The sequence below is a fragment of the Phyllobates terribilis genome, unplaced genomic scaffold (assembly GCF_046119375.1).
Source record: "Phyllobates terribilis strain yellow unplaced genomic scaffold, ASM4611937v1 Scaffold_348__1_contigs__length_1988982, whole genome shotgun sequence".
Classification (NCBI taxonomy): Eukaryota; Metazoa; Chordata; class Amphibia; order Anura; family Dendrobatidae; genus Phyllobates; species Phyllobates terribilis.
Genome location: NW_027363108.1, coordinates 884,820 through 911,043, shown reverse-complemented (window position 1 = coordinate 911,043; position 26,224 = coordinate 884,820). Strand labels below are relative to the sequence as shown.

At 50.3% G+C, this 26,224-nt stretch overlaps 1 long non-coding RNA gene across 4 annotated transcripts in view; it reads left to right on the top strand.

Annotated features, from left to right (window-relative positions):
- Positions 1 to 26,224, top strand: part of LOC141222237 (uncharacterized) — a 175,663-nt gene that overhangs the window by 90,609 nt on the left and 58,830 nt on the right. The gene's annotated exons all lie outside the window — the stretch shown is intronic.

The window sequence follows — 26,224 nt, the reverse complement described above, 5'->3', positions numbered from 1 at the left end:
CCAGTAATGACTGTCATCCAAAATTTGGAAAACGCGAGGGTCATGGGAAAGGCAGTGTAACATAAACTCAGCCATGCATGCCAGATTGCTAACAGGCAAGACTTCTGTGTCCTCACCAAGAGGACGACTGACCATGCTCTCCTCCTCCTCCATGTCCTCAGGCCATCCACGCTAAACAGACGGTATGACAGTTGTGCAGGTAGTACCATCTATAGAGCATGAAATTAGCTCCTCCTCCTAATCTTTCTCATTTTCACCCAGTACACATTGGGATGAGGTGAGGCTGGGCTGTGTGTAATCACCCTGTATGGTTCCTTGCTCCATCTCATCATGCTCCACCTGCAATGCATCCTCTTTGATTGTGAGCAGAGAGTTTCAGAAGACAGAGAAGCAAGATGGTGATGCTAATTATGGTATCATCACCGCTCACCATCTTGGTGGAGTCCTCAAAGTTTTGGAGGATAGTACATATTTTTGACAGGTCTTATGTGTGGAGTCTGAACTGAATACCGATGGCCTTGTTGATGCTGGTAGTCAACAACTGCCCTCTTGTGCTCGCAAATCCTTTCCAACATCTGCAATGTAGAGTTCCAATGCGTGGGGACATCACACATCAGTCGGTGAGCTGGAAACTGCAAACGCTGCTGAAACACGGCAAGGGCAGCGGAAGCTGTAGATGACTTTCTAAAATGGGCACACAGGCGGCGTACTTTGACAAGCAGATCCGGCAGTTCCGGGTAGGTTTTGAGAAACCGCTGAACCACGAGGTTAAGCACTTGAGCCAGGCATGGTACGTGTGTGAGCTCGCCTCGCCTCAGAGCTGCCACCAGGTTCCAGCCATTGTCACACACGACATTGCCTAGCTGTAGGTTCAGCGGTGTCATCCACAGATCTGCCTGCTCTTTCAGAGCTGTCCACAACTCTTCAGTGTTGGGTGGTTTGTCACCTAAGCATATTAGCTTCAGCACATCCTGCTGCCGCTTGGCCCAAGCAATGCTGCAGTGCTTCCATCTTGCGACTGATGTGGTAATTTCAGAGATGGATGCTGAAGAGGAGGAGAAGGTGCAAGAGCTGTAGAATGTGGGGGCAACCCTGATTGACCCAGGGCCCGCAATCCTCAGCGTCGGGAGGACATGTTCCGTCCCAAAGTCTGACTGGGTCCCGGCTTCCACTATGTTAACCCAGTGTGCTGTCAGTGAGATTTACCGTCCCTACCCACAAGCACTTGTTCACGTGTCCGTGGTTAGGTGGACTTTCCCAGTAACTGCTTTTTTGTGGGCACGGCTAATGTTGAGGGACACATGCTCATGTAATGTGGGGATGGCACACTGTGAGAAATAGTGGCGGCTGGGGACCGAGTACCAAAGGACGGCCGCCGCCATCAGGTTGTGGAAAGCTTCCGTCTTCACAAGCCTAAAAGGCAACATTTCGAGCGCAAGCAGTCACGAAATGTGTGAATTTAGTAGTGTGGCCTGTGGGGCATTGGCTGCGTATTTACACTTGCGTTCCAAGGACTATGGTAGGGACAACTGAATTCTGAGCTGGGACAAGGACATAGACATGCTTGCTGATGGTGCTAGTTGAGAGTGTGCAACAACAGGTGAAGGCTAGGAAGCATCTTCGCATGTGCCATGGACAGAGGATTGACTTGCATGCACAACAGCAGAAGAAGTGTGGCACCCCGGGGGTCTGGTTGCCACAGTAATAGAAATATTACGTCTGAGAGCAAGTGGGAGGTTTCTCTGGTCAGGAGCCCTTAAGCATGCAACATCTCCTGCCCAGATCTGGGTGGGGAGGAATCTGCCCTTATAAACTGGGTCTGGGGCGGGATTAGGGAGTCAGAGCCTGGAGAGGGAGAGTTACAGCAGGAGCTCTGTAGGAGCCAAGAGCTGAAGACCAGGGGCTGGAGCTGAGCAGAGCTCGCCCTGGCAGAAGAATCCAAGTACCGGACACCGGAGTCCGAGGCTGTGGGGACGTATATTCACCCAGCAGCAGAAACCAGCCGGCAGGGGATTCCAGGTCCTCTGGCCATAGAAGCCCGGAAGCTCAACCACAAAGAAGGGACCAGCACCGCCATCGAGGAGCGGAGGCTACCAGAAGGCCCCAAGTCACCAGCCATACGGGTGAGCACCACACGGTATACTCAGGGACGTGGGCTACTTCCACTCGCTTACAGCAAGGTAGCCAGGAAGAGTGCAGATAGATGGGGAGGCCTACAACTCCACCTGGCCAGGGGAATTCCTGCTTGCTCGCAGACTGACCAGGCCCCTTATGCTAGCCAGTACTCCCGGGAGGGTCTGCTTTAATATCATCAGTAAAGACCCTGAACTGCACTGCAAAGACTCTGAGTCATTCCTGCTTTCCCACCGCATACAGCACTACTAGTACTGGGACTCCCGTGCACCATCACCCTCATCATCCACATTCCCTGCCCTGAGGCTATACTCTTCCCGTGGGGAGTTATCCCATCTTTTACTGCGCACACCACACCAGCCTCAGCGGACTGCCTCGCACCGGCGGTACACCCTGACCGCAATCCACGGGTGGCGTAGTTGGACAATTAACCTAAAACCCTACAAAATACCGTCATTGGCCTGACCTGGGACCGGGTCACCGCCACGGATACTACAACCCCCCAGAAGCCCGGTTCCGGGTGCCCGTCGGCCCAGGGGGCGAGTCAGCTTTGGCGCAGTCGGCAGGATTTCGTGCCCACAACCACCGGGTACTGCGCGCCTTCAAAAGACTGTCCTACCTGTTCTGGTGAAGGTACCTGCCATCCGGAGCCGTATCCCGCCATCTTCAGCCGTTCCCCGCCATCTTCAGTCGGTTTCCCGCCATCAGACGCCATCTTCAGGACGCCGCGCGGGAAGAAGAGGGGCGTGGACGCCGAAAGCGCGCGAGATCTGAAGCTCCGCCCTACGCACCGACGCTGCGCAAGGTCCTCGAAGGGAGAGAGAGCGACGCTGACGTCATCAGAGCGCGACGCAAGGTCCTCCACCCTGACGATCGTCTGCGGAGCCGCAGCCTACGGAGAAGAAGCAATGGAAGGTAGGCCACACTTAACTAGGGGGGAGGAAGATGACGGACACGGAGGGACCCTCTACCACCTGCGCGGCCGCTGCCGCAGTAATGCCATTTACAATGCCCTATATCCCCAGAGCGGCCTGGCTGCCCCAGTACTCAGGGGAGTCGCATACCCTAAGCGACTTTAAAGAGAGACTGTACAGCCTGTTTGAAGTATACCCCCTGACAGAGGGACAAAAAGTGAGCATATAGATAGGCCAGCTAACCGGGGCAGCCCAACGTGAAGTGAAGTCCTGGTCAGTCGGGGACAAGGAGACTATAAAAGAGATCTTAACCCGGCTGAGGGACACCTTTGACACCCGCACCTCAGCAGTGATCAAAATGAAATTTTATGGGTGCAAGCAGTGGGCCCAAGACAGTATAAGAGACTATGCTCTGAATTTGCAAGAGGCCCTGGGAGCCATTAAACAGGCAGACCCTGACAGTGTGCGGAATGCAGATGAACTGTTGACTGAGCAATTTATTGAGGGTCTGCTGTCCAACACCCACCGAACCCAGTTACGTGCAATGGCCTTGCAGAACCCTGGTTTAGAATTTGCAAAGTTCAAAGACAGCGCCATCCTGGTGCTCCGAGAACCGGCACCGAGTAGCACTGTAACCCACCGGCGCCCTGCTATTACCTATCACCAGGAGGCGGCGCCCTTGTCTGCAGGGCCTGTGGGAGCTGATGCGCAGGCTTTGGATAACAACCCGGCTACAGACTTGCACCACCAGGTCCAAGAACTGACAAAAGCGTAGCCGCGCTAACCAGAACTGTGCAGTCTTTACAGGTCTCTCCTCCAGGAAAGATCCAGCTGGCATCCGGACCGGAGGACGTCCCATGGCACCGACAGAGGAGGATCCCAACGTCCAGAGGAAGACCCAGCGACAGATACAACGAGAACGGACAACCCATCTGCCGCCGCTGCAATCAACCCGGACTTATGGCAAGGTACTGTCATTTAAACGGGCACAACCTGGGGTAGAGGGCCAACCCCCAGGCATAAGATCATCAGGCCCATCGAGCTGGCGTGATAAATACGTGGGGGGGGCGTCCGGTCATGCCTGTGGTACTGGATGGCATTCCTATGAGTGCCCTACTGGACACCGGGTCACAGGTGACTACCATCCCGTACGTGCTCTTTAAGCGGTACTGGAATGACTCGGACATAACCCGCTACCCAGATGACGACCTGAGTATAATCGCCAGCAATTGTCAGCCCGTGCCGCAGGTGGGGTTCAAAGAGGTGACCATTAAGATCGGTAAAGTCGAACTAGCGGCACAAGGACTGATTATTGTGGACATTGACCGTCATGAGAGTCACCCTAGAATAACCTTGGGAACTAACGTGATTGAAAATTGTCTTGCAGAGGTGATTCTCATTTTACAGCAGGTTGCAAAGAACGCCAGTTCCAGCCAGCAGCGTGTCCTCCAAAAAGAAATCCGGGCACTGATGAAGCGGCAACAAGTGAAACTATCTGGTGGTGAGATAGGTAGCGTGAGAATGTGTGACCCATTCCCTATTGCCATGCCCCCAAAAAGCGAGATGATGATCTGGTGCCGGGCAGCTATTGGTCTAAGAGGTAGAAACTACCAAGCAATGGTAGAACCCGTCTACTGAGACAGTAGGCCCACCATTTTGACAGCACGCGGGGTGGTCGATGTACGCCATGGGAGGGTACCTGTCCGCATCATAAATATCGGGGAGAGGGAAGTATACCTGCCCCGGTATGCCACGCTAGCCAAATTGTTCACCATAAAACAAAATTCTGTAAAGGCCGTAGAACCCTTGGTTCCATCTCAACCAGAGGAAGGTAGCGGCTCTAAGAAACAAATGGAGGACTGGTGTCAGCAACTGCATTTGGGTACTGACTCCACTCCCTCACACCAAAAGCAGGGAGTCTACCGGGTGGTTCAGGAGTATGAGAGAGTCTTTAGTAAACACCCACTAGACTTCGGGCGAGTAAAGGGGGTAGACCATCACATCCCCACAGTAGACCATCCGCCCATAAAACAAAGATACCGACCTGTACCCCCTGCACACTATCAGCATGCAAAGGGGATGTTGCGGGACATGAAGGAGGCTGGGGTAATCAGGGACAACTGTAGCCCCTGGGCAGCTCCACTATTTCTAGTGAAAAAGAAGGATAACACAATGAGAATGTGTGTAGACTACAGAAAGGTCAACCGTATCACACACAAAGATGCGTACCCGTTACCTAGAATAGAAGAATCTTTAGCTGCATTAAAAATCTGCTAACTTCTTCTCCACTTTGGATCTTACTAGCAGGTACTGGCAGGTTCCTGGGCAGAGGCAGACAAGGAGAAGACTGCATTCACCACCCCGATGGGTCTCAGCGAATTCAACTGTATGCCGTTCAGGCTCTGCAACGCACCAGGAACCTTCCAGCTGTTGATGGAATGCTGTCTGGGACACCAGAATTTCGAGACGGTCCTGTTATACCTGGACGATGTCATCGTTTATTCCAAAACCTACGAGGACCATCTGAAACACCTGGCAGAAGTGTTTGACGCCCTGGCAAGCTACGGCCTAAAGGTGAAACCCTCCAAGTGTCACCTCCTGAAACCAAAGGTGCAGAACCTGGGACACGTGGTGAGTGCTGACGGAGTGGCTCCTGACCCCGATAAGAACACCGTGATTAAAGACTGGCCAAGACCCTCCAGCATAAAGGAAGTGCGGCAGTTCCTCGGGTTGGTAGGCTACTACCGAAGATTCATTCCCGGTTTCACCAAAATGGCAGCCCCTATGCAGGACCTCCTGATAGGTCAATCCAGGAAGGCCAAAAACCAGAAGCCGCCCTTCAGGTGGGAAAAGCTGGAAGACGAGTCCTTCCGCCAGCTGAAGATGGCCCTCACGGGGGATAAAATCCTGGCGTACCCTGACTACAGCCATCCCTTTATCCTCCACACGGACGTGAGCAACATCGGGCTAGGAGCCGTACTGTCCCAGATCCAGCATTGGAAAGAAAGGGTAATCGCTTACGCCAGCCGAAAACTACGGCCCACGGAGAGAAACCCTGAGAATTATAGCTCATTCAAGCTAGAGTTCCTGGCAGTGGTGTGGGCAGTGACCGAACGTTTCAAGCATTACCTTGCCTCTTCCAAGTTCACCGTGTACACGGATAACAACCCGTTGACACACCTGGACACTGCAAGACTTGGTGCCCTTGAGCAGAGATGAATGGCCCGCCTGTGCAACTATGAATTCACCATCAAATACCGGGCGGGACGCTCAAATGCCAACGCAGATGCCCTCTCCAGAATGCCAAACTTACCGGACGTAGGGAAAGATCTGGAAGAAGTCGATCTCCCTGCGTTCCACCGTCATGGGATTATCCTGTATTCCCACCGTGTAAGGGACAGGCGCTCTGCTACGTTCAATCCCTTACCCCACTACAGCTGGGCGGAGACACAAGACAGTGATCCCGCAGTCCGTCTGGTGAAGGAAATGCTGACACAGGCTGACGCCCGTCTTGATCCAGACGCTCCGGAGGAGACCAAGCAACTGTGGAAGGAGAAAAGTAGACTGTTTCTCTACAAGGAGAAGCTGTGTCGGAGAATGGTCAACTCTAGAACACATGAGCTGGCCTTGCAGGTAGTGGTCCCAAGACGAGACGCGGCTATGGTTCTGGAGGCATACCACGACGGAGCAGGGCACTTCGGATGGAAGAAGCTGGAGTTCCTGTTGCGTGAACGGTTCTACTGGGTAGGCATGAGAGGAGCCATCGAGAGGTGGTGTAGAGACTGTGGCCCGTGCAACCTAAGAAGGAAGGACCGTGCCAGCCAGAAGACTCCCCTGCAGCCCATCATCACCAGGCAGCCACTGGAACTGGTAGCTCTGGACCATGTGAAACTGGCTCCAAGCAAATCTGGGTACGTCTACGCCCTCACCATCGTAGATCACTACTCCCGGTTCCTAGTGGTGGTCCCTGTCAAGGACTTAACGGCTCAAACAGCAGCCAGAGCCTTCCAGCTGCACTTCTGCCGTCCACACGGGTATCCGGAGCAAGTGCTGACGGACCAAGGACCAGCCTTCGAAGCGGAGGTCTTCCAGGAGTTCTGCAATCTGTATGGCTGCAGGAAGATGAGAACAACGCCCTATCACCCTCAGACCAACGGACTATGTGAGAAAATGAACCAGGTGGTGATAGACTTGCTAAAAATGTTGCCCCTGGAAGAACGCAGTCTCTGTCCTGAAAAACTGCCTGATCTGGTGGACTTATATAATCACATCCCCGTAGGTTCTACCAACTGTACCCCGGCTTACCTAATGAGAGCAAGACCTGGTAAGCTGCCTACTGACCTGGATATGGGAGTCCTGACACCTGAGGCCACCTCGCCAGAGGCAGACTGGGATACAAAACGGCAGCAGCAGTATCGGAAAGTACAGGAGAGCATCGAGCGGAGTCGGTCTCAAGCAAGAGAAAGGCAAGAGAAGGCTTATAACCAGTATGCTCCCGCTGTTCCCCTGGTACCTGGAGAGCAGGTCTTGAAGAGAAAGAGGCGGCTCCACAAATTGGACGACCAGTGGGAGAAGGACCTGTACACCGTACTGCCCTCAAGCCATGAGAACCCAAAAGTCTGTGTCATCAGTAAGGATGGAGGAGAAACCACAGCCATTGTCTCCAGAGACCACCTGAAGAAGTGTCCCGAGCAGCTACAAAGCCCTGAAGAAGATCAAGAAAACCCTCAACCCGCAGAGGAAAGGGAAGAAATGATCAGTACCGTACTCGGAGACTTTCCCCGGTCCTGGACTCAGATCAACAACGCAGTCGTGGTACCCGTCCTCGCCTTTCTCCAGCCAGCCCCTCAAGGGCCTACAGAGGAACAGGGAGTGTCAGAAGAGCAGCCGGCCCAGGAGGCAGAAGAATTCATACCAGCAGCCCAGGAGAATCAACCCTCTGCTAGTAGTGAGCCTGCCGTGCACCGAGTAAGCCAAAGAGTACGCAGAAAGCTGCCAGACCTACCCGCAACACCTCCTACACCCTGTAGTGCAGAGCCAGATAGTGGGTTACGTAGGTCCACCAGGAGTACTAGAGGACAAATGCCCGCTCGCTGGAGAATCTAAAATGTCATCTGTAAATTGCAAATGTTGAAAATAGTTTATGATTTTGTTACCTGGTTACTAATTATGTTTCTCTAGTTACCCTTCAGGTTTATTTGGACTGACAGGTTATGGACGTTGAATAACCGGAACTACATTGTAGATAGTTGCACCTTGGTGCCTCTTACGAAGATGGCCGCGGAAGAGAAAACCTGTCTGTCATGCCCTCCATGTGGCCCAAAGTAGCTAGCCTCAGCCTTGCAGCCACGCCCAGGGCCAACGTTTGGGGTTTGCTTTGGACAGGTCCCCCTACTCTGTTCCAAGACTTCACCTTGTTGGGTGACATGGACACCCGGTTACGGACACGCCGTGACCTCTAAAGACTAAAGCTTCTTGTAAATATGTTGTTGTATTATTGTTTATACCCTTGTATTTGTGTTTTCTTGAAAATGTGTTTAGTCCCGGAGTACTAAAATTTGCTAGGGGGGAATGTGGCACCCCAGGGGTCTGGTTGCCACAGTAATAGAAATATTACGTCTGAGAGCAAGTGGGAGGTTTCTCTGGTCAGGGGCCCTTAAGCATGCAACATCTCCTGCCCAGACCTGGGAGGGGAGGAATCTGCCCTTATAAACTGGGTCTGGGGCGGGATTAGGGAGTCAGAGCCTGGAGAGGGAGAGTTACAGCAGGAGCTCTGTAGGAGCCAGGGGCTGAAGACCAGGGGCTGGAGCTGAGCAGGGCTCGCCCTGGCAGAAGAATCCAAGTACCGGACATCGGAGTCAGAGGCTGTGGGGACGTATATTCACCCAGCAGCAGAAACCAGCCGGCAGGGGATTCCAGGTCCTCTGGCCATAGAAGCCCGGAAGCTCAGCCACAAAGAAGGGACCAGCACCGCCATCGAGGAGCGGAGGCTACCAGAAGGCCCCAAGTCACCAGCCATACGGGTGAGCACCACACGGTATACTCAGGGACGTGGGCTACTTCCACTCGCTTACAGCAAGGTAGCCAGGAAGAGTGCAGATAGACGGGGAGGCCTACAGCTCCACCTGGCCAGGGGAATTCCTGCTTGCTCGCAGACTGACCAGGCCCCTTATGCTAGCAAGTACTCCCGGGAGGGTCTGCCTTAATATCATCAGTAAAGACCCTGAACTGCACTGCAAAGACTCTGAGTCATTCCTGCTTTCCCACCTCATACAGCACTACTAGTACTGGGACTCCCGTGCACCATCACCCTCATCATCCACATTCCCTGCCCTGAGGCTATACTCTTCCCGTGGGGAGTTATCCCATCTTTTGCTGCGCACACCACACCAGCCTCAGTGGACTGCCTCGCAGCGGCGGTACACCCTGACCACAATCCACGGGTGGTGTAGTCGGACAATTAACCTAAAACCCCACAAAATACCGTCATTGGCCTAACCACCATGAGCCACGGGACCGGGTCACCGCCACGGATACCACAACCCCCCAGAAGCGCGGCTCCGGGTGCCTCTCGGCCCAGGGGGCGAGTCAGAAGCAGTGGTGCCACCCACAGACACTGTTCCTGGACCCTGAGGTTCAGCCCACTTAGGGTGCTTTGTTGCCATATGCCTGATCATGCTGGTGGTGGTCAGGCTGGTAGCTTTGCTACCCCTGCTGATGCTGGCCTGGCAGGTGGTGCAAATGACCTTTTTGGGTTTATCAGCAGTGTCATTGAAAAACAACCAGACTCGGGAAGACCTAACAATTGTACTGGCAACTTCCGTTGAGTTGATGTTACAGGGAACGGTTGCCCGCCTTCTGTCTGCTGCCACCACACTGCTTCTTCCTGCCTGTTGGGGTGCTATGCCTCTCTCCCCCTGTGTGCTGCTGTCCTCACTCTGTATGTCCCCCTGTCAGGTTGGGTCAGTTATGATATCATCCGCCACCTCGTCTTTCACTTCCGCACCCTGGTCCTCCTCCTAAATTTCTGACAATTGTGTCTCATCATCGTCCACCTCTTGTGACAGTTTCCCACCGTGGCTGCTCAAATATTTGGGCATTGCTACATGCAATCTCCTCTTGCCCCGCTTCAAGTGGACCGAGTGAGAGGCCCGAATCTATAAATTGAAAAGTGAACAGCTCTTCGGATTGTCCAAGTGTGGGATCAGTTGTCTCCGGGCGCTCTGCATGGTGTGAGAAAGGAGGAGCAGGGTGAGGAATATGCGGTCCAGACTCGCGTATACTGAGACTTGACTGTGTGGAAGACAGCGTGGTTGTGGTGGTGGCAAAGTGAAGCATTATCTGCTATCCAACCAATAACCTTTTCACACTGCTCTGTGTTCAATAGTGGTGTTCTGCGGTCCCCTATTAATTGGGACAGGAAGGTCGAGCGAGAAGATGTGGATGTTTGTTGTGGCACAATTTCAGCTAGCCAACGGCCTCAGCCTCGTCCTCTGCATGCACCATCATCAACATCACGTCCACTTCCCCGTCCCTTGCCAAGCTACTTGCCCATTTTAAATGGAGGACAATATTTTCCACGTTCACTACAAATGGCTGGATATCAACCACAGCGATATGTGATATGTGTGACGGAAAACCACAGTTTTAAATAGCTGACCTGTAGGTAACTATTTTTAACAGCAACCTCGTGTCAAAAACTTCACTGACACACTGCAGGAAAATTTCAATGGAGGCCAGAAATGGCAGAATTTTCAGCGCACTTATATGTGATCCGTGTTATGGACAATCCACAGTTTTAAGTAGATGGATTTTTAGCACTGTAATATGGAAAGGATCTGGCTGTATTCTGCAGTGCCAACAAGGAAATGGAGCAGAAAAATGGTATTCTCTGGATTGCTTTTTAAGCAAATAATGAGGATTAAGATCCCAAAAAAAATAATCCTGGCCCCTGATACCTGGAGCTATTTCTAGAAATATCTGTAAAAGCACCAGCAGCAGACAGAACTGGAATGGACCCTCTTTCTATATGCACTGTAATCTGCCACATACACTGCCTGCCTGCCTAGCACTGATATCTATGCAGCTGGATTAGTCCTCAGAAGGACTGTTAGTAGAGATGGATATGTGTATAATATATGGTTGTATAACTACACTAACTAAGAAACAAGCAAATCTCTCCTTAGCTCACCTCTCCCTACACTGCATGATGCAGTGACTGTGACGAGCATGGCGGCACAAGGTCTGATATAGACCCGATGACTCTGTGCGGCCAACCAATCATTGTAATGCCACAACCAACAAGGCTGTGGCATTACAGTGTGTCGCAGACAATTGCTGCATGTTCATTGTCTCTCTAAGGAGCGCCAAACATGCAGAGAGGGGGCCCGAGCTCCCGCTGAGCAAGTCAGGAAATACTCGGCGAGCGCCGAGCATCTCTAGCAGTGAGATGCTCGGGCGAGTACCGATCAGTAGCGAGCATGCTCGCTCATCACTAAATGAGACTTGTTCACATATGAATGTATTACAGTTTATGCACGTGCAATTCAGAAATAGGCAGAAAATTAGGATTAGTATCTAATATAATGTAGTTGGTCTGGGCTTTCATCACAAGTGACATGCTCCAATTTAGTTGTTCACCAGGTTTTTGCCTACAGTTCATTCATTCAGAGTCATACCTGGTGTAGCATCGGCGTCTCTGCCTCCTGCCCGGCAGAGACGCCGTCACTCTTACCGCCATGGTCCTGCTCCGGCGTCTTCCGGCCTCCCTGCAGCTGCTGCTGGTGCATGCAGCTTTCCCCGCTCTGTGCTTAGGGCGCACGCGCCCGCTCCCTCTCTCTTAAAGGGGCCTCGTGCGCCGTCCTGAAAAGTCCCCGAACAATGGCCGGAGGACTTCCCCTATAAATGGCACTTCCTCCAATATGGAGGTGCCCATGCAAGGTTGTAGCTCTGTCTACTTACCTCTGCTTCAGCCCTCAGGTCCCGCTGCTAGTCTGACTACCAGTCCTGTCCGCCAGCCTGACCCCCCTTCTGCCCGACAGTCTGTCTACAGTCCAGTCCGCCAGTCTGTCTATGGGCTCTGCCCACCTGCTTACCTGGAAGCACCTACCTGTTACCTGCCGTGCCTGCCAGCCTGCTTACCTGGAAGCACCTGCCTGTTACCTGCTGTGCCTGCCAGCCCGCTTACCTGGAAGCACCTGCCTGCAACCTCTTGTGCCACCAGCTTGTCTACCCGGATCACCAGTCAAGCCCGCCTGCCGTGTTCATCCGCTGTACCGGTCAGTCCCTACCTTCTGACCCGTGGGAGTCACCTGCTCTCATACAAGGTCTGGCCCAGAGTAGCACCTGGTCCCTCTGCTCGGTCCTTCTCTGGTCACAGAGTCGATTGAGCCGCCGTACGACCCCAGTCAGTCCGAGTTGATACACAGTTACGCCCCTCTGGTCCCTCCTTGCACCGCTAACACAGAGGTTCCACCACCCGGATCCGTAACACCTGGTAGTATATGGCAGTTCTAATTACTTTCATAGAAGCTAGAAGTAATCTATAAATATAATTCTATATAAAAAAATAAAAGAACCTGAATGCAATAGAGGATATCACCAGGAAAGTTTCAGATCCTTAGGCATTACTAAGGCTGGTGCTACTTGGTGACTTTGACCATAACCCAGGTTTCATAGCCAAAGATCGCATTACGACCTCTAGTATACCGCAAATGACTCACCCCCTGGGCCGTGTGTGTAGGGGAACACCTGGAGCTGGGTCTCTGTGTAATACTGGGGGTTGTAGTCTCCGTGGTGGCGGCCCGGTCCCGTGGCTCAGGGTAATGTTTAATTGTCTGACTACGCCACCCGTGGATTGCGGTCACTGAGAACCACCGCTGCGGGGCAGACCGCTGAGACCGATGTTGTGTGCGCAGCAGAGGGTAGTATAACTCCCCACGGGAGGAGTATAGCCTCAGGGCAGCGTCTATAGACGGTGAGTGTTGTGGTGCGTGGGCGCAGCAAAAATGACTCAGAGTCCGTGCAGTGCAGTTCAGGGTCTTTACTGTTGGTGATGAAGAAGGCCCTGCCGGGAGTACTGGCTAACATTAGAGGCCTGGTCAGTCTGTGAGCGAACAAGAGTCCCCCTGGCCAGGTGGAGGTATAGGCCTTCCCGTCTGACTGCACTCTTCCTGGTTACCCTGCTGTAGTCGTGTAGTAGCCCACGTCCCTGAGTGTACCGTGTGGTGCTCACCCGTATGACTGGTGACTTGGGGCCTTTGGTTCCTTCCGCTCCTCGATGGCGGTGTCGGTCCCTTGCGTGTAACTGAGCCTCCGGGCTTTCTATGGCCAGAGGACCTGAAATCCCCTGCCAGGTGGTTTCTGCTGCTGGATGTAGATATCCCCACAGCCTCGGACTCCGGTGTTCGGTTCTCTGCGTCTTCTGCCAGGATGAGCTCTATCAGCTCCAATCCCTGGCCTTCAGCTCCTGGCTCCTACAGAGCTCCTTGCTGCTGCTCTGTCCCTTCCTCTGGAACTAGACTCCCTAACACCACCCCAGATCCAGTTTATAAAGGGCAGGTTCCTCCCCTCCCTGGACTGGTGCAGGAGGTGTGGCATGCAGTATTGCTCCTGACCAGGAAAACCCATGCTCGCTCTCAGACATGGTATTTCTACCACTGTGGCAACCAGACCCCTGGGGTGCCACACAACCACAACAAGCAAGTCACAAAAAGTTGGAACCACTTGGATTATCTCACTATGCTACAGGTTGTCTTCTATATAGTTTTATTTTTTAAAAATAAGCCTATTGTGGTCTGAAAATATGAAGAAAATAAATAGATACTCAACTACAAGACCGCTCCTTCACAGACCTACCCATACAGATCCCCTGTTTCTTCCTGGTTCAGATTGGCTGCAACATTGACATTCAGTCAGTGGCTGCTGACTGTCTGCAGTGGCTCTACAGCAAGATACGCAGTCAGCAGGTTGGAGAAATGGCAGGGGTCAGGTAGTTGAATATCTATTTTTTCATTATATATATATATATATATATATATATATATATATATATATATATATATATATATATATATATATATATATATATATATATATATATAATATAATATATTATTTTAAATCCAGTATACCCAGTTTTAAAGTATAAATAAAGTAATGCACAGGCCATTTAACTAGTTTTCTAATCTGTCTGTTCACCAGTAATCAAAAGTATGTTTATCTCAGCGGCTGATGAGGGGCTTGTAAAGGGGGCAGGGGTTCCTCATGAGCTGCTAACTGAGAACGATCTAAATGACTAATGCAACAAAATGACTCATCAATCAAAAAAATGAGACATGAGTTCTTTAAATATTAAGAAGAAACTTAGATGACATTTGTATTAATTTCCTCTACAATTGGGAAAATAATATTAATGAGCCCATACCTGCAGGCTATATAATTTCCATCGATGACAGATACTGTAGGAAATACGGATCGGGTGCGCTGGATTTCAGCATGCAGAATCTTTCCTTTTCACAGGAGACAAAATAATCCTGAAGACCTTGGCAGCGGCTTATTCTCATGTTCAGCTGTACAAGTGCACGCTTGTCCGCTCCAGGAGTGCATGCATATGGGGGACTAGTGAGTGATGATAACTGTCAATCAAAGAAGTGTTTAAAGGGAATCTGTCACCAGACTTTTATCATGTAATCTGACAGCAGCATAATGTAGGACCAGAGACCCTAATTCCAGTGATGGAATGGGCTGTTTGCTGTAGTTTTTATAAAATTATGGAGTTCTCAGCAGATTATCACTAGAAGACTAGTAAACCTGCTGCTACGTAGTCCTCAACATTCATGAGCTCTGTATAACCCCGGCCACTCCACTGATTGGCTGCTGCTTTCTGCCTATGCACAGTGTACACAGAAAGCTGGCAATCAGTGGTGTGGGCGGGGTAATACACAGCTCAGCATTCAGAGACCTGATAGATCTGCAGCAGATAAAACTGTGATTTTATCCACTGCAATAAGCAGCGCAGTAAGTGATACATCACTAGAATCAGCGTCTCTGTCCCTGTATTATAATGCTCTTAGATGGGGAAGCAAAGACCTGGTGACAGATTCCCTTTCACTGACATCTATCTAAGGTGTATGGCTGCCTTTACTCTGACTAAAAACAGAAAGTGTAAAACCAGTATGCCCTACAACAGTTGTAGAAATGATGGGTTAGCTGGCTTTTTTTATCTTTTGGGCTACTTTACTATGTTTTGCAGCAATTGTATATTTCCAGGGTTCAGAAAATGTAGAATCATGGCAAAAACAAACTCCAGAGTACAATGAAGACCTGGTTATATACACTATTTAACACTATATTTCATTTACATCATACATTACTGGGATTTTAAAAATAAGGCAACCCCTCTCCAAATGATGTATTAGGGCAGTGGTGGGGAACCATCAGCTCGCAGGCCATTTACGGCCCAAGATTTCCTTTTCTCCCGCCCCCGGGCAGGTTCCTGGGGACTGCAGTGCTTGGGCCGGGGATCACAGCGCTCTGTGCTGACTGCCGGCACTACTTAATGCTGCGGTGCATAAAATAAATGATTACATCCTACTTTGTGGATGGTATCGGCGTACTCTGCCCTCCGGTCCCACCCACAGCAGTAGCAGAAGCCCCTCCTGTGATGTATACTGTATCTATTACCCACCATGGACCAAACCTCCAGATACCACTCACCATCAGAATAAATAATTTATGTGTAAGGTGCCTCAGCGAGGTAGTCGTGGGCGAGCTGTAGCCCCTGCTCGCTCTGGCACCCTACAGGCAATACGTGTCCTCCCTCTGAAGTGTGGCTGTGTATGTGGTGCTCTCCACTTACTTCAAGCCATCCGATCGCAGCTGTCTCCAGGCATTTCTCTTCTGGGACCAGGGCAGCAATAAATTCAGAGGACACGATGTTCATAACCATAACTGTGACTTTACTTGGGGAAGAGGAATATGTACAATATTTACAGGCAGATATAATGGATAAGGCCCGACAGGTTATTATCTCCCTCACAGGCACTGGCAACATCTTCAGCCCTGGTTCCCTCTTTGAGTGAAGCATCTCTGTGACTCTATTTCTAGCCCAAGAGACTCTTCTGCAATACCAACAGTGTTCCGGATCTGATATCTCCCCCACGTCTTAGCCTGGAGTCCTATTTATCTTCCTCTGCTACCTGCAGACTAGAAGTGCCCCGGGTCCTCAATATCACCGTGGCGTCTTGTGGCTGGTTACAGGTACTGCAGCCCACAAGGAATTATGCCAGGAACAAGCTCTATAACACTCAAGGCTTGATCAGGGCACTAAGTCCCCCCTGTACTCTACTGACTGAACCACTGAAGCTAACCCCTTAGCTTGGCCTAACAACAGTTCAGAGAGGTTTAACTACTTCATTGTCAAGAGGAAGGCTACATCCTTCCCCACTATTACATTCCCCCACACTTTAATGTTGGTCGTCCCCGACCACACTAAACAATCAATACAGATCAGCATTTATGGCATCATATCACATTACTATATTACTAAAACATTTTACTACAAGACTGGTCCTGAAGTCTTCTTCTTGGGAAGGAGACCGGCCCTTCTCGGTTAAGGGCCCCGGAACTGAAATTCAGGACAGTCCATTGTTATAACACTTGACTCTTGCTCAACAATACTGGTCCTTCTTGGTAAGGACCCTGGAAACGCAATGTTCATGTCCATATTTTTTAAGACAAGTCACCCACTAATGGCCTTCAATCTCCTTTGAAGGCTACATTCTGAGGCACACGGTCACAGGGAACACCCCGTGAGTCTCTCTCTTCTTGGCCCTAGCGGGGGTCACCGGTTCTTCCCGCTAGGCCGCAAGTCTCTTAGGTTTAGAAGATAGCCATCATCAAGGTGTGCCTCAGCGTTGCAAATTCCAGCAGAAAAAGGCGCAAACCAACCTTCAACTGTCTGCTGCTACTACAGGCCCACCTGGCCTCGAGGGTATCTCAAACAGTCCCTCTGATTCCTTTTCAGAAAGAGAAAACACACAGGCCTTCTGGCCAGGAAGGTATCAACAGTCCTTCCTAGAATAACAAAGGCGAGGCGCCTTAAACTTCGTTTCCTGAGACTCGACTGGTCTTCAACCTTTAACTAGGGGTTCCTCGAAACTCGACCCCTCAAAATAGCCTGCTGGATGAATCGAGTAACTGCAACTGCCCAGAGGGCACCTTGGTCACTGCTCAGGTGTCTCACAGAATTTCTCCATTTTCTTCCAGACTCCTCTCAGGCAGAACCAAGCCACTTCCAGCTGAAGTTATCACTGGAACTACCTGCACATCTGCATCAGACTCCCAGAGTGAAGTCAAGGCCCAAAGTCCTTCCTGAAGCTCCTCTACCATCTTCCTCCCCTCAGCATACCACCGCTCTATGCTACTGAGGAATTCACCGCAGCTTTTTTGGGTTGGCAACTGAGCAGCATGCAATAGTTGCTGGCTTGCGTCCGGCCTTACTGAACAGGATGGAGCTGAGGCTTGCATAACTTCTGCAGTGGGACACACCTCTTCTTGGTATTCTAGAGAGGTCATGGACGCTCCAGTCCCTGGAGCGGTGTACGCGGAGTGCCTCCATTTAGGCTGAGCCACAATAACTGGGAATGGTAATATGTCTGGAACTACTTGATCGCGGTGATCAGGTCCCCAGGGCAGACAAAAGACTCCAAGTCCCCGCCAGTACTCGTCCACTGCATACGGGTCCCCATATTGACTCTCACCGCTCATGCCTTCCATCTCTTCATCATCACCGCCAATGCTCATTCTCAATACAGGCTGGGCTCTTGGCTCGTAAACACGGTGTGTCATCACAACTGATATCTTCCCCAGCTCCTTACCTCTCATGCGCTGTTAGAACTCTCCTGTTAGGTTTTTTCTAGTTTGCTGGTCACATGACCATTTTTGCCTATTTACTCCGGCTCCGCCCTCCTGGCCTTGCTGGACTTCATTGTATTTTCTACTCTTGAGCTAGCTTGGTACTCTGTTACCTTTCTCTGTTAGTTTTGCTAGGTCTTCTGACCTCTATGTTCTATGTTGTGTGTTTGTCTTTTACTACTACAATTTCTGCTAAGAGGTGTCCAACTTTATCCCAGTCCCTAGTTCTTGTAGGGATCCCTCGCTTGCATCTATAGGTCTTCGTACAGACTAGCCGAGGACTTTAGCGGGTCTGATCGCAGGATCAGGTTCCCCGTTACATCGTAGGGATCCAGTTTAGTTCTATTGTAGGGACAGATCTCCTGTCTTTCCTTAGTGCTTGTAGCAGATCATAACATGCGCTGGGACGAAAATGGTGCTGGTCGCTCGCTGATGACGCGCGTCCTGCGCGTCCAACTCCTCCTCTTTCTGGGCTGGCCTTCTGATGCGACCATCGCGTCACACCTAACTGTCAGCAGCTCCGCCTTCAGCCGTGCCCCTTCTCTGGGCGCGCTGGTATTCACTGGGCCGGACTTCGTTTTGTGCCGTGCCCTCTTCTTCACTGGACGTCCCATTCTGGGACGCATCTTCACTGCTGGGCCCATCCTTCTTTGGGCCAGAACTCGTAGGGGCTGGACATCTTTTCATGCTCTCCGGTGACGTCCACTCCCACGATAGGGGGTTCTTCTCCTAGACTTTACCGCCACTGTCACCATCTTGGAATCCATGCTTCGGGCCGCCATCTTGGGCCGCATGTCTTCCAACACTTTCTCCTCAGTGTTCTTCGTCGGCTCTTCCCCGTTTTCTTCATGCGAGGAGCTCACATCCTGCCGACTTCGCCAAATGTAGGGTGCCTCAGCGAGGTAGTCGTGGGCGAGCTGTAGACCCTGCTCGCTCTGGCACCCTACAGACAATACGTGTCCTCCCTCTGAAGTGTTGCTGTGTATGTGGTGCTCTCCACTTACTTCAAGCCATCCGATCATGGCTGTCTCCAGGCATTTCTCTTCTGGGACCAGGGCAGCAATAAATTCAGAGGATACAATGTTCATAACCATAACTGTGACTTTACTTGGGGAAGAGGAATATGTACAATATTTACAGGCAGATATAATGGATAAGGCCCGACAGGTTATTATCTCCCTCACAGGCACTGGCAACTGTAGCGTCGGCGTCCCTGCCTCCTGCTAGGCAGGGACGCTATTCCCCTCACCTCTCCGCTCCGTGCCCGGCATCTTCCTCCTGCTCTGCTGGCAGCGCGCGCTCCTCCCCGGTCACTGTGCTTAGGGCGCGCGCGCGCTCCCCCTCTCTTAAAGGGGCCGCGCGCGCCGCCCTAAGGAGTCCCCGGCCGATGGCCGGAGGACCTCTCCATATATAAGGCACCTCTTCCAAGATGGAGGTGCCCGAGCAATGTTGTTGCAATGCCTTTCAACTCTGCTTCAGCCCTCAGGTCCCGTTACCTGCCAGTCACCTGCCAGATTCCTGCCTGTTTCTTATCTACCTGCGGTCCGACAGTCTGCCTACCAGCCCTGCCAGTCTGTCTATGGATCTGTCTGCCTGCTCACCTGGGAACGCTCACCTGTTACCTGCCTGCTAGCCTACCTGGAGGCTCCGCCGTCACGTGCTGTGATCACCTGCCTGTCCAGAGACTCTTGCCCGCTCACCTGGGAGCGCTCACCTGCTACCTGCCTGCTAACCTACCTGGAGGCTCCGCCGTCACGTGCCGTGACCACCTGCCTGTCCAGAGACTCTTCCCCACTCACCTGGGAGCGCTTACCTGCTACCTGCCTGCTAGCCTACCTGGAGGCTCCGCCGTCACGTGCAGTGACCACCTGCCTGTCCAGAGACTCTTCCCCACTCACCTGGGAGCGCTTACCTGCTACCTGCCTGCTAGCCTACCTGGAGGCTCCGCCGTCACGTGCCGTGACCACCTGCCTGTCCAGAGACTCTTGCCCGCTCACCTGGGAGCGCACATCTGCTACTTGCCTGCTAGCCTACCTGGAGGCTCTGCCGTCACAGGCCGTGACCACCCGTCTGTCAAGAGACTGTCCCCGTCACTTGCCGTGTCCTCCTGCTCTTCAACCCAGAGACTGTCCCTGTCACTTGCCGTATCCTCCTGCCCTTCTACCCAGAGACTGTCCCTGTCACTTGCCGTGACTACCTGCCCGCCTTCCCTGGGAGCCACCTGCTTCCTTACAAGGACTGCCCCTTTGTATAGTAGCTCAGAGGTTCCACCTCCCAGACCCGTTACAGCAACATCTTCAGCCCTGGTTCTCTCTTTGAGTGAAGCGTCTCTGTGACTCTATCTCTAGCCCAAGAGACTCTTCTGCAATACCAACAGTGTTCTGGATCTGATATCTCCCCCACGTCTTAGCCTGGAGTCCTATTTATCTTCCTCTGCTACCTGGAGACTAGAAGTGCCCCGGGTCCTCAATATCTCTGTTGAGTTTCTCCGGCCGTCTAACAGGACTGTTGCGCAGGGAGACCTTTGCACTGGTGATCCCACTGTCTGAGGGTATGGAGCTCCCGTCTACCCTAGCAGCCACCATATTGTTAGGCTGCCCGTACAGTTCACTGTCCTAACTCTTTCTGGCCCATCACTTCCTGCTTCTTGGAACTAAGCAGGGATTTTCCTAATGTGCCCACCCTCTGTGGGCTGCCATCAGACAGCATTAACCCCATCACTGCCTGTAACACTGCTAGCTGACTCAACCTGACATCTGCACCCAGGACAGTGGCATCTTGTGGCTGGTTACAGGTACTGCAGCCCACAAGGAATTATGCCAGGAACAAGCTCTATAACACTCAAGGCTTGATCAGGGCACTAAGTTCCCCCTCTACTCTACTGACTGAACCACTGAAGCGAACCCCTTAGCTTGGCCTAACAACAGTTCAGAGAGGTTTAACTACTTCAGTGTCAAGAGGAAGGCTACGTGAAGTGTTGGCATAAAATTTTACATAAATATACTTGGAAAAGGAGTAAATAAAAGAAGTTAAAGTGGACCTGTCACCAAATTTCGTGATACATTCTGAATACATTATCTTAGACTTTGAATATCCTTTTAAGACAGGCTGTATGATGCTATATGAAAGCTTTCCTGCCTAATTTGAAAATGAGTTTTTATGAGTCTAGGTCTAGCTGGACTCATAAAATGCTGTTTTAAATTTCAGAATTAGACAGCCATTTTGATATTGATTTACATGGTAAGCACACCAGTCTCATCAGCTTTAAAAGACATGACTAACAGATCCACTCTTAAGGTGTATTCCCATCTTAGACAGTTGTGTCCATAGAATATGCCATAAATGTCTGACAAATGCCGTTTTCACATTTGTACTCCACACCTTTTTTTCAGAATGGGTGTTCCCTCTCCTGCTTTTATATTTTTTTCCGTAACTCCCATGTAAATCAATTAAGAAGACCACGAATATGCACGATCATCTTTCTATTCATAGTAAATTGGAGTGCATCTATCAGACAGTGATGACATATCCTGTGGATAGGCAATAACTATTTATGTTGGAAATACCCTTTTATTAGACTGTTTAATGCTTAAAGGGGTTTTCTATGAGTTAAGAAATTCTTAGCCTGAAATGTTTTTGTGTTGAAAGTTATTTCAATGCATTTTCTCTTGATTTGATGTTTTTTCTGGTACCATTATCCTGGGCACATGCCTCTCATTGGCTTTCAGGTTTGAAGTCATGTTGCCAGTTCAGTTTACCATAATTATAACTTTACATTGTGGTATTCCATTCCCATCATCTTTATCCCACCACTATACCTCCTTTTTCCATCTATAACCACAGAATACCTTTCTTGCTGCACTAATATATTCTACTACCTATTGAGCCCGTTCTACGCCCGGGTGGTGAGCATTTTTTTATTAATATATGGTCTCCCATGCTGGTATGTGCTGCCCCCATCCTGGTATTTGTGCTCCCCAATCCTGTTCCTCCATCCTGTTATGTGCTGCCCTCATCCCTATCCTGGTATGCATGGCACGCCTTATTCCTATCCTTGTATGCATGACACCCCTCACCACTAATTTTGGTATGCATGGCACCCTCATCCCCAATCCTGGTATGCATGGCACCCCTCACCCCCAATCCTGGTATGCATGGCACCCTTCATCCCCAATCCAGGTATGCATGGCACCCTTCATCCCCAATCCAGGTATGCATGGCACCCTTCATCCCCAATCCAGGTATGCATGGCACCCTTCATCCCCAATCCTGTTATGCATGGCACCCCTCATCCCCAATCCTGATATGTATGGTACCCAATACCTCATCCTGCTATGCATGGCTTCCTCATCTCGAATACTGGTATGCATGGTACCCCTCATCCAAAATCCTGGTATGTATGGCACTACTCATCCCTATCCTGGTATGTATGGTACCCCTCATCCTGGTATGCATGGCACCCCATCCCTCATCCTGGTATGCATGGTACCCCGCATCCCTATTCTGGTATGTATGGTACCCCTCAACCTGGTATACATGGCACCCCTCATCCCAATTCTGGTATGTATGGCCTCCTCATTCCTCAATCCTGGTATGCATGGTACCCCTCATCCCTATTCTGGTATGCATGGTACCCCTCATCCTAGTATACATGGCACCCCTCATCCCAATTCTTGTATGTATGGCCTCCTCATCCCTCAATCCTGGTATGCATGGTACCCTGCATTCCTATCCTGGTATGTATGGTACCCCTCATCCCTATTCTGGTATGCATAGTACCGCTCATCCGAGTTTGCATGGCACCCCATCCCTCATCCTGGTATGCATGGCACCCCATCCCTCATCCTGGTATGCATGGCTCCCCATCCCTCATCCTGGTATGCATGGTACCCCACATCCCAATTCTGGTATGTATGGCACCCCTCATCCTCCAATGCTGGTATGTATGGCCTCCTCATCCTCCAATCCTGATATGCATGGCACCCAACCACTCATCCTGGTATGCATGGCTCCCACATCACCAATCCTGGCATGTATGGCCCCCTCATCCCTATCCTGGTATGCATGGCACTCCTCATCCCCCAATCCTGGTATGCATGGCACCACATATTCCGATTCTGGTATGCATGATACCTCTCATCCCTATTCTGGTATGCATGGTATCCCTCATCCTGGTATGCATGGCACCCCATCCATCATCCTGGTATGCATGGTACCCCGCATTCCTATCCTGGTATGTATGGTACTCCTCATCCCCAATGCTGGTATGCATGGCACCCTTCACCCCCCAATACTGGTATGCATGGCACCCCTCACCCCCAATCCTGGTATGCATGGCCCCTCTCATCCCCCAATCCTAGTATACATGGTACCCTTCATCCCCCAATCTTGGTATACATGGTCCACTCACCCCTCAATCCTGGTATGCATCATCCCCTCACCCCCAATACTGGTATGCATGGTACCCCTCATCCTGGTATGCATGGTACCCCTCATCCTGGTATGCATGGTACCCCTTATCCTGGCATGCATGGCACCCCATCCATCATCCTGGTATGCATGGTACCGCACATTCCTATCCTGGTATGTATGGTACTCCTCATCCCCAATGCTGTTATACATGGCACCCCTCACCCCCCAATCCTGGTATGCATGGTACCCCTCACCCCCCAATCCTGGTATGCATGGTACCCCTCATCCCCCAATCCTGGTATGCATGGTACCCCTCAACCCCCAATCCTGGTATGCATGGTCCCCTCATTCCCCAATCCTGGTATGTATCGTACCCCTCATCCCCCAATCCGGGTATGTATGGCACCCCTCATCCCTTTCACGCTGCACACATACAAAAAAAACACTTATACTCACCTTTCTTCCCTGTTCTCCAGTGTTGCAGTGTCATGTTCTGCTGGAGGCCAGGGGAGGAGTGAGCGCCGGAGTATGTGCATGCCCATACCACGCTGTCCAGCGCCATTTTGCTGAAGACACACTGCAAATGTGTCTTCAGTAAAATGGCGCCGGATAGCGCTATGCACATGCGCCGACTCCTTCACTCTTGCCACGGTGTCCGGCGAGAAGAGAGGCACCGCGGCAACACTCTTCCCGGTCAGGTAAATATGTAAGTATGGCGCCAGAGATCGCGGTATTCGTTCAGTGTCCACTCATACCGTGATCTCCAGTGCCATACACTCCTCTTTCCTGTAACGGCTCTATGCGTTCTTCTGTCTGGAGCCAGACTGCACATCACGCATGCACAGTCTATAGAGGTTTCAGACAGAGGGACACTTGCAGAGTTATATTATAGATTCCCATTACATCCCCTTGCACCAGGTCCACCTTTCCATATGTGATGGGCTGGAGGCTACTGAAATGGTGCACAGTTTGGAGCGACTGTGGGGTAAGTACAGTGACTAAGGAATATGACCGTTCTCAACATGAACTGTGATATGCAGGGAATTTAGTGGAGGAGACTATACTGGGGTTACAGAGCAGTAGCTGATGATGTTAGCCCTATCCCATGTGTGAAGTAGTGCTTTTGCTTCAAAAGCATCCAGCAACTAGAAGAGTTAACACAATCACAGGGACAGGAAGTGGTTTGCTTCAGAAGCATCCAGCAACTAGAGGGGTTAACACAGTCACAGGAAACAGGGAGTGGTTAGCAGATCCCCAGGGCGATTGTGGGGAACTTGTTTACTATTCTGGCAGCAACCAAAGGGATGAGTGGTGTGTGATCTGTCTCTCACAGAAGTTCAGGCAAGTGAACCATAATGGATCAAGATTCCAGTACAGAGTGAAGCTGGGAAAAGGTCAGAATCACATTGTACTGCTAGTTGAGGAAGTCTATCATCGGGCAAGAAGATAAAGACTGGAAGGAATTGTGTCACAGGGATCATCTCCCTCACCAAACCCTCCCCCCTCCTCCATCTCACTGTACTATAAAGAATGCTGTTGATTTCTGTGCCTTTGTGAAGAAGCTGTTTAATGTTGAAGAAGGACTTGATTTGTACTGGCTGTGCTTCTATATTAAATTCTACTGTTCACCTGATCATGAGGACTCTGTCAAGTGTGTCTGTGCCAGCAAGTGAATACATCTTATGCCTGAGAAAGCTGTAATGTATGGACGCTCTGAGTAACTGTTATCCCAGGATTCCAAGAATTCATGAGACCTGTCTCACCCCAATCTAAACCTAGCAGCATGCACGTAACTCATGTACAACATGTGGTTGATGATGTGGTGCATATTGGGGCAGTGACATTAGTTCGGGAAAGCCATATGACAGATGGCCATAACATCACTGTCATGATGGGAAAGAATCGGCAGCGAGATCATGTGACCCAACTCCCCACAAAAAAAAAGTTGAATTAACTCTAAATTCCTTGCCATGTGCATATTCACTACAGCAGTCAAAAATTAAATTGGTCACAGCGGAATGAATAGAATATAAAGAAGACACAGACACAATGAATAGAGTTTATTAATTTATTTTTATTCTCATCTATTATCAAATTTAGTTACATTTTTCATCCAGTGCCATTTAAAGGATTTACTGCATAAAAAGTATATGAACCAGAGGAAGGCAAAACAACCCCATGTGTGGGGAAAAATTCCTTCCTGACCCCAAGCAGTGGCGATCGGCTAGTCCCTGGTTCACTGCAGTGTCAGCTCTGGATGGGACCCTGTCACACCTTTACATGGAATATTTTATATGAATCTAACACATATATGTCTATCTTATCTTTATATCTAGGCTATTTAATGCTTATGTCTAACCTTTAATGCTTATGTCTAACCAAGGGGACACTACACTGGTCGATTTTTGGGAATTGGGGTTTACCTATACTTATTACATACCTATGCTTATCCTTTCTTACATATACTTTACTTAACTATGCTTATCCTTTTTTATTTTTTATTGAATGCTAAATATATTTATCCTTTTTTATCAGCACTTATCCTTTTTTACCTATTCTAATCCTTTCCCACTTATAATTCTCCTCTTTTACCTATACTTATCTTTTTTTTATTAAATTTTAAATATACTTCTTCATTACTTATTCTTATCCTTTTTTACCTATACTTATCTTACCTACACTTTTTTATCTATACTAATCCTTTTATTTCCTAAACTTACCTATGCTTCGTTTTTTGCCTATATTTATCCTTTTTTATCTAAACTTATTCTTCTTTACCTATACTTACATATGCTTATCCTTTTTAACCTATAAATATACCTTCTTGCCTATTTTAAATCCTTTTTTGT